The following is a 13071-nucleotide window of genomic DNA, read 5'->3' as shown; positions in this document are numbered from 1 at the left end:
TATGATAGTCGCATCAAATTCCGATATATTTACAACAATGCGTGAACAAACCAGACAAAATAGGAAAAATAGTACAAATATGGGCACAGCAGTCATCAATGTGTAACAATCTCAAAACAAACAAATATTTAACAAAAAAGCACAAAAAGTATCTATCAAATTTAAAAAAGATGTTTCGCGTCTTTGGCGTCAGAAAATGTAAACGCGACGTAGGATGACATTTTGTCGTTCACAGTATGACAAATAAAAAAAATGACAATTTCAGATGAAGAAATTTTTTTCAGAAACAGACAAAGAATTGAAATTATCCAGAAATGTTTTAGAATTCATAAGAATCCGTATCATTAATATATCTGAAAGTGAAAACAAATAATCTGTTTTTTTTTTATCCTGTTGTTTTTGACAAGTGTCTCAAGGAACTCACATTCGTATGGTAAAAGAGAAGAGGTCAGCAAGGAGAGGCACACAGTTCGTTCCCATAGGAATGACAACAATTTGATGAAAAAGTCTACCTCCAAATTCTACAAATACATTGTCGATAAGAAACTTAAGCAACCTGATCACTTCAAATGACAGACAGACCGTATTTTCCTAACCTATATACATACAGATGGGTGCACTCCTAACCTGTACAGCAAGTTAACTTGATAACCAGTCATTTGGACTGGTCAAAGTTAACCTGTGACCGAATATAGGACTGCTCTGACCAGTCCTAGGACCAAAATCTAGTTAGCTTGAAAAGCGGACTTGGTCCTAGGACTGTTTTTATGTCTGCCAAAAAGTTAACTTGAAACAGGTCCGCTATTGATATAAGTTAACTTCGAATCAGTCCTGTCATAAGTTAACATAAGTTAACTTCGGAACCAGTCCTGTCATAAAGTTAACATAAGTTAACTTGGAAACCGGTCCTGCCACAAAGTTAACTTCTGCTTGGACAAATCCGATCCAAACCAGACCTGTTCCCAAGTTAACTTTTGACTGGTCTGCTCAACACTAAGTTAACTTGTAACCAGGACTGCTCTTCGTTGATTTAAAAAAAAAAATTAATATCTTTGTTTCGTAGTATAAACATCGAAAATAAAGTAATTTGAAAATTAATACTTTCGTTTTATGAACAGGATTAAATACAAATATTTGAAAATAAGTACGCACAGAACGTAACACAAATTTATCTGTGATCTGACAATCTATCTATTAAAAAAACGATCTCGGTAACAATGATAACAGGCACTGAATATACATATATTCCGAGATCAAATTCAATCATATTATGCATATTTTTGAAAAGAAGTATATTTGATGTTAGGTGTATACGTCCTTGTTAGTTATACATCCTTGAACTATGCAGCCACAATCAGCAATAGTTTAATTCATTTTAAAAATGACTTCAAATTTTTGTTTGCCTAAATTAAGGGTGCCAGCATGTCCTCTTTTTACTCAAAATACTGATACGTGACAAAATATATAGGAGTTCATTATGGTGTACGTGTAAAACAAAACTAGTATGGCACATCATCAAAGTACCAACACTGACATGTCTGAATTCCTTTGTACTATTTACAATGATTTAATAAACAAAGTATACGAGGTTCTCTTCTTGGAATCTATTATGTCGGTTGATTGATTTTGTTTATAGTTAAACGTCAAGTGGCAACTATTTCATTAAAGTGCGCATTGAGTATAATTTTAGGACGTCCCATATAAATATCGGCAATGACAAATCTCTCGATAAATCTGAAGAATTTGACGAGATTGTTGATAGTTTTACCACACCGTATGCTTACGGACACTGTACAATTTCTGTTAGAGTATTCTGCGGGAAATAGAATAGTAAATCCAATGCAAACAAATTGAATATCAATGAAATATCCATGCAAGTATAAATTTATGCATAAAGTAAAATTTAGGAACGGACAGGTAAAACAACGGGGAACGAAATAACGTAGACAATGTTGCCGATATCCCGTGATATAAGAATATTGTTCCGATGCGTTGAATAACCTTTCTATCCGCCTTCTAATAAAAAAAAAACTCTGTGTGATCGTATAGCCATTTTTTATTTATATAAGAATACATGTATATCAAATAAAAGAGAGCATTTGTATAATATATAGTGGAGTCTAGCGAGTAAATAATAAATGATATCTGTGGAAAAACAATGCGAATGTTGTTTACATATTACATATTTTAATGAAAGCTCAAGTCTGATATGAAAAATCTTATAACGATAATCTGTCATAAGCAGACCTATCCTCAGGTCTGGTCGTAATACAAAAATCAACTAATTTTTTTTGTGGGTGCAAATGTTGTTTAATTTTCCTTTCAGTGTATGATAATTTAATGAAGGTATTTTTTATCAACCACAATGGCGGTGTTTAATTATCCCAATTGCTTACCTTTTGCATGAACTCAGGAAATGTTTTCACACGGTTCCAGTATGATATGTGTTGATAACCATATAAAGTATACTGATATGCTGTTGTGTAATTGAGTAATGTGTAATAGAGGTCCGTTTTCTGTTGATTAAAATGATTAAAACATCAATTTTATTTAAATCGAAATTAGTTGCAAATGTCTTTTTTGTAAATGAACTAGATATATGCAAGGAAACAATACAAATGTAAATACATATCAAATTGATGATAACCTTATTGAAATATTCTAGGATAATCAAAAAAATCCTTGAGCCTTTGGGTTACCTTAAAATCAGTGACAAAAAAACTAAAGGAACATGTCTGTGCATGTCATCAAAAGTAATTTATCATTATTTAATTATGTGATTTAGATTGACTTATATATGTTTCTGCTTATTTTTTTACTATTGGTTGTGTCAAAAAGCACTCATATTCCTGTGTGCAAAAGCAAATATTATTTTTTTTTCAATATTCTAACTGTTGCCTTTCGGACCTCATTTCTTTTTAAAATACTTTTCAAATTGAATAGCTTACCTTGTGATAAATTACAGACAGGAGTACTATATATATAATGTATACACAAATCAGGAAGGAACTCAAGACGACGGCCTAAAAATACAAACACACTTTTGCATATACAAATCGAAATATCTATTTCATGCACTATATTTAAAGCACCAATACCTTATAACTGAATTAAAAGGAATGGGGGTCGTCTAAATTCGATAAGCAGCTTTCTTTTGTTTCAAATTTGCATGTAAGCCTGTTGTAATAAAATTGAGAATTGAAATGGGGAATGTGTCAAAGAGACAACAACCTGACCATAGAACAGACAACAGCAGAAGGTCACCAATAGATAAGGGCAACAGTAGTATACCACTGTTCGAAACTCATAAATCGATTGAGAAAAGAAAAATCCGGGTTACAAACTAAAACTGAGGGAAACGCATCAAAAATAAGAGAACAACAACACAGCAGAAAAACAACATTGAAATGTAACACACACAGAAACGAACTATAAAGTAACAATGGCCAATTTCCTGACTTGGTACAGGACATTTTTAGAAAACAAATGGTGAGTTGAACCTGGTTTTGTGGCATGCCAATTCTCCCGCTTTAATGATGAATCTGAGAAAGGAAATGGGGAATGTGTCAAAGCGACGACAATGTTTAATATGACATTAAGATGACTACATAACATGACAGGACTACAATACAAAAAAATGGGAGAACATAAAAAAAACGTGAATAATAGCTAACAAAAGGTACCAGGTTTACAATTCAATACGCCAGACGTGCGTTTTGTCCACAAAGACAAACCAGTGACTCTCAGATGAAAAAAGTTCGAAAGCTAAAACAAGTACAAAGTTGTAGAGCACTGAGGACCAAAAGTTCCAAAAAGCTGTAAATCCATAAATCGAAATTAATAAAGTCAATATACATGATAAAATTGAAGTGTTGACTTACTACAGAATAAACATGTGTACGGATACATTACATAAACAACCTAATTCATCACAAAACAATAAACACCCGAGTAAGCCTAAGCCTCAACGCACAAAGTGTCGTCACATTTGAAATTCTAAAAAAGCACACAAGGTGTAAAATATCAGTAGGATTGATTTAAGAATAGATTTGTAATACTGATATTACATTTAATAACAATGAAAAATAAAATACTTAGGTCTTCAATGCAGTGAAAAGTGCCCGCACCCGGAGCCGTCCTTCAGCTGGCCCCTAAACAAACATATGTACTAGTTAAGTGATAACAGATGTCATATTTAACTCCAAAGTTTACACAAGAAACTAAAATTAAACAGAGGCTCCTGCATGACTTGGGCCAGGCGCAAAAATGTAATGTTTGACCTTAGCATTATATCAACACATGCATTTTTTGCAGGCCACATGTTTTTCGCTTTTTGCAACGGCTTTGAAACTTTGGATTAGATTGATTGATTGTTAGTTGCTTTACGCCGCATTACTTTGGATTATAATAAGTCCCGTTATTCGTATCTTCTAATGGTGATACATTTACTTGCATCTTTAAAGATCTTTAACTCTAGTCAAATATATGCAGTTCGTTCTTATTAGAAAAAGAGTTTAGAAATTAGTGTTATGATAGTTTTAAGGTAACCATAGTAGAAATAATAAAAAAAAAAAAGTTGAAAAGATATGGTATGTTTGCCGATGACACAATTCTGTACTAAAGAACACATGTCGTAGAGTATATTTGTTTTTTTTACTCACCACAGCTAACAATCCCTTTTCCCTTCCCAAAACTCCACACATTCCAAAAATGCCTGTTATTAGTTCTAAAACAAATACTCCTATGAGAGAAAATATAATTGATCTAACGGTTGATCCTAGTGGCATGCCGGCTATAACCTCCATGTCAACAAATTTAATAACTTCTTCATCTAAGATGTCGTCTTTAACTTTGATATATATTGACATGAATATGAAACCAAAGGTCAGTGTCTGAAATGAATAAGTTATATAGACTTAAGTTTAGTTTGAAGAATCATAAAAAAATTATAAGTATACTGTAGACTGATTGTCTTTGAACAAAACTTGTACGTGAAATTAATTTGACACAATTTACGCAAAATGTGTGATTTGTGGAACAGGACATTCTGAACCCAATCATAGAAGCTGATATTATCACAACATCTTTGAAGTTCGAGGTCATCGGTTGTAAACATTGTACATAATATTTTTACACTGTTGTCTTTTCTGTTGTTTGTAATTTTCTTCTTTGCTCTTTTCCATTTCAAACAAAATAATACCTTTATTCCAGATGAAATAGATACAAAGGCAAACTCTGATGGTCCAAGATTGACTTGTAGTGTCTTTCATTTTATTCAAGGCATTATTTTTGAAATAGAATACTGTTAACAACATATGTATATAAGATTCATTTTTAACAAGACAAACGATACAAAATTAGACAAACTAGATTGCATCATTTTAAAGAAAAATAAGATTACAGGAGACAATCATGTCAACGATAAACCGAAATTAAATAAGATGTCCAAATGAAATGTGTTAATCCATCATAACCTAATATCAAATACACCATAAATCTCAAGCACGAGAAACTACAAAAATGTATACCATAATTGTAAAGATCAGACGATGACGTTTAATTGCAAGATAGACATCCAACCAAAAGACAGCAATGATGTCGACGAACTAAAGGGTCCCCTAATCGGCTTTTACAGCTACCTTCAACGAATACATTAAACGTCTTTTAAACATGTTAAAGTAATATATATTGTACAAGTTTCTTAAAAAAAAAACATTCTGTTAGTAAACACAACATTATTAAATTTCCTGGGTTTTTTTTTTTTTCTCCCTTACTTGGTTTGGTTTATGGCAATAAAAAAAAATAGTACAGTCTACAAATAGTAAGTAGAATTTACAAAAAAAATGTATAACTTACCCTTGTGATTAAGGAAACGGTCAGAATAATATTAGCAGAAATAGTCAGACGACTTCTATCTATTTTCGCCATTTTATAAGGTATCTGTTGATGGTAACAGTTGAATGGTTGTCAATTTATATATTTGAATACGTTTCGTAATAAATGTTCTTAACAATAAATTTTTTGTCAACGGTAGATTTAAATAGATCATTTGTATAATATGGTATTGTGGAATAGCCTTTTTAATTCTATGTGCCTTTAAACCAAGCCAACAATGATTAAGACGTCCCATATCTGTCATCAATTTGTATACATAATTTGATTTAAATATAACATAATCTTTATTGTTAATTAGAGAAAAACATTTATATTTTATTTAAAGGTTTGTACATGACGATGTAACATTTTGCACGTAATTTTCTCCCTCACATATCCTTGGTTTCTATTGCAACACGTTATAGCTAAACGATATGAATTTTCACTTCCTGAGAAGGATATAACTTTTCTACTAGGCATCATTTAGCCATTTAGCTCTACACGTAATCGAGTTATCATTATCCGTTGTCTTTACAAATTAGGTTTTGAACATGAGTATTCCTGTTAAACATGTAAAAGGTTGATAAAAAAGACCACCATATTTGTATAGTTTTGTTTTCATGTTTAACAGTAGTAAAACAGTTATGCTGTACATTAAAAGAATAGATATTCTTGAAGCAGTAACTAATGTATCTTCTTTTGATATATATAAAAAAAAATCTCGTTGGGACGGAAGAAATTTACTTTTTCAACACACCTTATTATAAAGTGATTGCAAAAGTTTACGCTTTAATCAGTTTCCTTTACTATTTTTTCGTATTTTTAGCAAGAATTAAAGGAAATAGACGTACATAGAAACCACATAAACATTAGAATGCATTTAGTATTACTTCGTACAGACTTCATTAGTCCTGACATGTAATTTATTGAATAAATTTGAAGGAAAACCCGGGTCATGATTCATTGAAGTGTTATTTGAAAGAGGTGTGATGTTCTATACATATCATATGTATTTCAAATATAAAAATCCTCTTGTAATTCTTAAGGAATTCAACACTGAAATTATATCTATCTTCATGAAAATCAGAGTACTTGTTAAGATCAGCTAGTATTTAATCAAATTGACTTCAATGATTGTTAGTCTAGTTTAAATAGTGTTTATCTTTCAAAAGTGCAGGATCAACAATTATAATCCCAAAAAATAGGATTCGGAAACAAGAAGAACTTATTATATAAATACGTCTCCTTTAAAAGAAATGGCAACATCTGGAATATGTTCATAGAAACCCGTTATTACATGGTTTGCAATAAACTAATTAACCAATGATATTTCAACTGATCGGGGGATGTTTGTTTTAATTTGCACAAGGACAGTCTTTTTGAAGGTATGCGTGATAAGGATGATGAACGTTATAATTTTAATTAATTTCTAACCATCGATCAGTGTCCACAAACGGATATACAAATGAACTGAGTGAATAATATGGGACGAAAATCGAGTTTATCCCGACACACCTGTCTATAGTTGGACTGGTCTTAAATATTCGAACCGGTTGAACCCCGCCCAGTCAAGTGAAATAAATCATGTAAATCATATTAATTCTGAGGTTTGCCCGTTTAGAAGTCATTTTGAATCAAAATTAGTGATACATTTATTACAATTAGGTCTCATAAGTAGCTGATGAAATATATAAATGTTTCAAATCATAAATTACATTTCAAAGTTTCCACATTTAAATCGAAATAAACATAAAGGTTATTAACAAAATCTCCATGTTTTTATGATTCAACTTTGTATAAGTTTTTTTAAGTTCATGTACATTCATTATTGAACAAGTTTGTCCTTATTAACAGTTGCATACTTAATACGAGATTAACCTCTTTGATTTTCCACATGTGGACATCATTCTGCATCAACATGTTATCTTAACTTTGTTCCACGTTAACTGTTAAATAATAATTCGGAGAGTACCCGTATGTATTAACTGTATGACACGTTTAAGCGTGCGTTATAGGAAACCTTTGTGCAGATTTCGAACATATAATCGCTATAAAAGGTTAACCTTCCACTATCAAAAAATCCTCAACGTTTTCGTAAAATGTTTAAATTCTTAAATAATTATCATACACAGTGTAGATACTATTCTGTACACTATCCTGAAGTCGTGGTTTTCGAAGCGAGAACTTTTTGGATCACATTTTAAATTTGATGGATATACTGAATTAAACGGTAAGTTGATCATCTGTATATTGCTTAATGATTAATTCAGCTGACATCAATATTCTCAAATGGTTTATAATTAAATTCAGCACATTCATTATTCGTATCTTTGAGTTAATCAATAGATTTTTAAGTGCATCACTCAGGCAAATCAGTCGGTGAACCTAAAAACAATCTTTTTACCCTGTTAGTGTACAAATTAACGTATGAATCAGGTTTAATTAACTAAATGAAGTATATTTCAAGTGGGGGTAAAAGTTTCAACCAGATCTTTGAAGCCATAAATAAGAAAATTCTCACTGTACGATCATTCTCGCTTGTATATTTTGAAACTGTATGATCAGTCTTTATTTCACTGTATTCTAGTAGTGATTTCAAAGATATATATACGATACATTAGAATGTGGCATTTTCTAAATAACACAAACATATTTCAATAAATTCACATCTTGATAACTTATGATACATGTGTTAGCTTGATAGGGTGTACTCGACTTACTACATTAGGTCTAAGGATGTTAAAATGTTGCTAAAATAAAAGAAAGGTTTGTTGTATATATAATGTTCAGAAATGTCCTCCTTTATACTTAAATTTAAACAAACACACAAATTTAGTTGTTATATAAAAATGCATGTATTTACGCACATTGGAGGTCGTACTGTAGCCTATAATTGATCACAGTTCCTTCACTTTGTTTTGGATGTAGAGCTATCTCTTTGACACTCAATTGTACTTCTGTTCCACATTTTTTTCTTAACATGTGACAACAGTTCCAAAGAAGTATTACATACATTCAGTGTGCATGATTCACAATGTGGAATAATGATATTATTGTCCTTCTTTATTTCAGTAGGTATCAGTTTGAAGTTTTTGGTTCGAACATTTGTAATAGATGGAGAAACATGAGTTGCAACTTTCAACTGTAATTCCTCCGCATCATGACGAATTATGTAATGATCTTCAAGTTCTGCAAAATCCTTTGACTGTAAATTTGTGCAATAAAACAACGAACTCTGTCATTGGGTTATCTTGAAAAAGAAATGTATCTTTCGTTTACTTGAATGCATTACAGTATTTATATTGATTTGAATTTAACATGTACATTTGAGTTCATAAACAGTTTTCACATCACAAAGTTAGTGGACTAGATATTAATGATGCGCCTTCCTTTACTCCATCTCAAAGTTTTCCTCAGTACCAACTTTTAGTCTGAATGTTTCTATAATGGGAAGATGTATTATTTTCATTTTTACAAGTTGCCACGCAATTAACAAATGCAATCAGTACAATGAAATATATGGATTAACCCAGAAATCGATTAAATTAAACTGATAACATCCTTTTCATTTTAAATTCATTCGTTATTGATACAGGTAATGATTTCTGTACCCAATTTATATCACATGAATTATCCCCCTCATCAGCGGACGGTGTAAATAGTCTTTAAAAGTGTAATAGTTAAACGGATAACTGCAACGATACACTAGTACAAAGTCCACATACGAATCATGTATTGCTGTTAATGCATTTGATTTTAAATAAGACTAACGGAACAAAAATACAATTATTTTGCCGTCTACAAAAATCATAAGAAATATATTTGTATTGTCTGATGAAAGAAATTACACGTTATAGTTTCCTGGAGAGTTATAAATATCACATAGACACGTATATACCTACAAGTTGTCGGTTTGTTTTTCTTTTAAAATCACGACTGGTCATACAGTCAAAAAATCTGAAATCGTAAAGTAATTTAGTAGTTCCTCAAGAAAAACATATTTTATTATGGGAATTACGAACATTCTACTGAAATACGAAAAGAATATTGAAACAGTATATATTTAACTGTAAACTGATGCAAACATTTGCAATGAACGACTATTTGCTTTGTACTACGAGAGCACAATTGTCCATCGATTTTACATTTTTTTTTATCAAGTTGGTGTGATGCACACGTATTGTTTTATATTCTAATGCATGTATTTGTTACAGTTAATAATATTTATGATGCTATACATATCATGAAGATGTTCAAAGCACTTTATAGATATAGGAGTAAACAATTGATGAGACAAGTCACCTTAGGCAAACCCGTCCCGTTAGCCAGTTGGAAATCATCGCTTCGAAAATCGTGATTTCCGGATAGCGTACAGAATAGTATCTACAATGTGTCATAGGAACCTGGATTATAATTCAATACGCCAAAAGCGCGTTTCGTCTACATAAAACTCATCAGTGACGCTCAGATCAAAATAGTTATAAAGCCAAACAAGAGCAAAGTTGGAGAGCATTGAGGATCAAAAATTCTAAAAGGTTGTGCCAAATACGGCTAAGGTAATCTATTCCTGGGATAAGAAAATCCTTAGTTTTTTTTCGAAAATACAAAGTTTTCGAACAGGACATTTATTAAAAATTACCCTTAAATTGATAGTCATGTCAACACCGAAGTGCTGACTACTTGACTGGTGATACCTTAGGGACGAAACGTCCACAAGCAGTACCATCAAACCAGTGGTGAAAAGGTTTATAATTTAATGCGCAAGACGCCTCCCTTACAACTAGCTAGCTATTAACAATATATCACAACGCCATCATTGAACATCACGGTGATCATATTTAAAGATGCACAGCAGCGTCAAATCATTGCACCACAGTGTGATCAAAAACGCGCTTCAGTGTCAGTCCATTACATTGTCTGGATCATGTTTGTGTCGTATCGAAACTACATATTAATCGTAAATTAAATAATGAATGTTTTAACTATGTGTTTAAGGTGGCTCGGGCCTTATCGAAGTTTCTATCAAAATTGCAGCACTTTTTGTTATTTTAACCTTTACAAAAAGTGAATCACATCAGTCGAAACAAAATAGGGGGTCACGGACCAGTTAAGCTCAAAAATTTAATTTTTTAACAGGTATGTCAAACGGACCATTTTTTCAATGAAATGATAGAACAAATAGAAATGATGACACATTTCAATTCGAATTCTAAAAAAACGTTCTATGACACTTGGTTCAAAATTGTAATATTAAAAGCTGAAATATAGCTTCAAAGAATGAGCAAATAAAAGACATAGGTTACCGATAAAGAAACAAATTTATTTTGCTTAAAACCCAAATTTTGGCGGAAAAAATGATTGGCAATGAAAGAACTATCCATAAAAGACCAAAATGACACAAAACATCATATTGGTCTTAAGTAAAACAACCAAAACTATTTCATGTTAAAATTTAATCTTATGTGTAGCGCTTCTTCTTTCGAGGCATTAACCATCACTTAGAACGCTTAAGAAACATCAGGATTTAATAAATGTTGCATTGTATTTGAGTATATATGATTTACAATAAAACAATTAGAAAATGCAGAAACACTAAAAAGATATAAGATCAACTTGGCCTGCGAGTACTTGAAGAAAGGAGTACGTCCAGTAAGACTGCTTTCTGGCCCCAAAATATAGCAGTTTTAAAAAAATTGTTAAAATGTATACTTTTACTTATTTATTGGTTAGTAGAATGGTTCTGCTATATAAATATGGGCTGTTTTTGACAATACAATGCACATATATTGGGTACATGTACTAGCACCACTAAGTCATGCTAAATTACCGAAATCTTCACAATTCCAGTATTTTAGTTAAATTTTAGACGGTTTCCGTCCAAAATATTGAAATGGAAGTTGTATTTGATGATAATACATACCATTTATAAAGATTGAGGATGAATACGGATGCGGCCACTTTCGTTTTTGACAAAAACCATCTGAGAAGTGACATTTTTTCGCGTATTTGGTAGATTTTTCATATTTGAGCTTGGATCGGGCCGTTTTTAATGACTAAATAAGTTAAAGTCTTGCACATAAATTAATTGAATCATATGTAATAAACACGTAAGTGTTTAAAAAGTGGTCAAAATCATTCGTCAGATGAAACTGAAATTTAAGGCCAAAATCGGTCCTTACCGGATCTACTCCTTTATTTAGATTCTAAAAGTAATTAACAGAAAAAAATTCAATAATTAAAATTTACCCATTTATAACGTAACTTAAGTAAATGATATAAGATCAGTGAACCTATCGACAATAAACATCTTTTTGAAAAAATGAAAAAGTCACATGAAGACCGTACGGTGAACTATAGGTGTTATTTTCTGTCTCATTTGGTCTCTTGTCTATAGTTGTCAATTGTACTATATCTTTTCTAAACACATCTATTTTTTATGTTTTGTTGTAAAATCAGAAAAATGATTTAAAAGCAATAAATTCATATATTCTTATGCTATATGATTGTAATACTTTCGTAATATTTCGGAACTAATGACTATTGAATTTGTTTAACCAGGAATATATTACATTACCTGTATTTGGCAAAGCGTTGTGGAATTGCAGCTCCTCAATGCCCTTCAACTCCTTTTTATAATATGACTTTTTATTTTTTATGGTTCGAGTGTAACTGGCATAGTGAATTGTAATCCAGGTATGTATGACGAGTTTATTGGGCTAATTTTATCACAGTTTATTTTGTTTCTGTTTGTCTCGATTTGTCATGTAGCTATGTGTTTTTCAAAGTTTTTATCATATATTGGTAAATCTAGAAAACTCTTTAGATGCACGATATATATCGTTGTGAATTCGTTTGTTTTCGTGATAACACATTTTCGTGGATTGAGGAAAAATGTATAACTGTGCATATTTGATTGCATTGTTATGCAATGTGGTCTGTTCATGTACAAGCAAAAGAAAAATTTCACTTCGTTGATCATGTAAATTCATGGTTGGTCAATACATGCTTTAATAACTGATACCCTTCGAATCATTCGAGTCCACAAGTGTATTGTTCATATATTCTAGTAATATAAGGCAAACAGGTTTGTTAAAAATAACCAATTACTGCGCATCTGATGTTTCCCTACACAAAAGTGTGAATATTTAAAACAACATTAACAGGAAGGGATACGTCAATTAACTAGAATTCAAGAGA

The sequence above is a fragment of the Mytilus trossulus genome, unplaced genomic scaffold (assembly GCF_036588685.1).
Source record: "Mytilus trossulus isolate FHL-02 unplaced genomic scaffold, PNRI_Mtr1.1.1.hap1 h1tg000070l__unscaffolded, whole genome shotgun sequence".
Lineage (NCBI taxonomy): Eukaryota > Metazoa > Mollusca > Bivalvia > Mytilida > Mytilidae > Mytilus > Mytilus trossulus.
Note: the sequence above shows the minus strand (reverse complement) of the source record.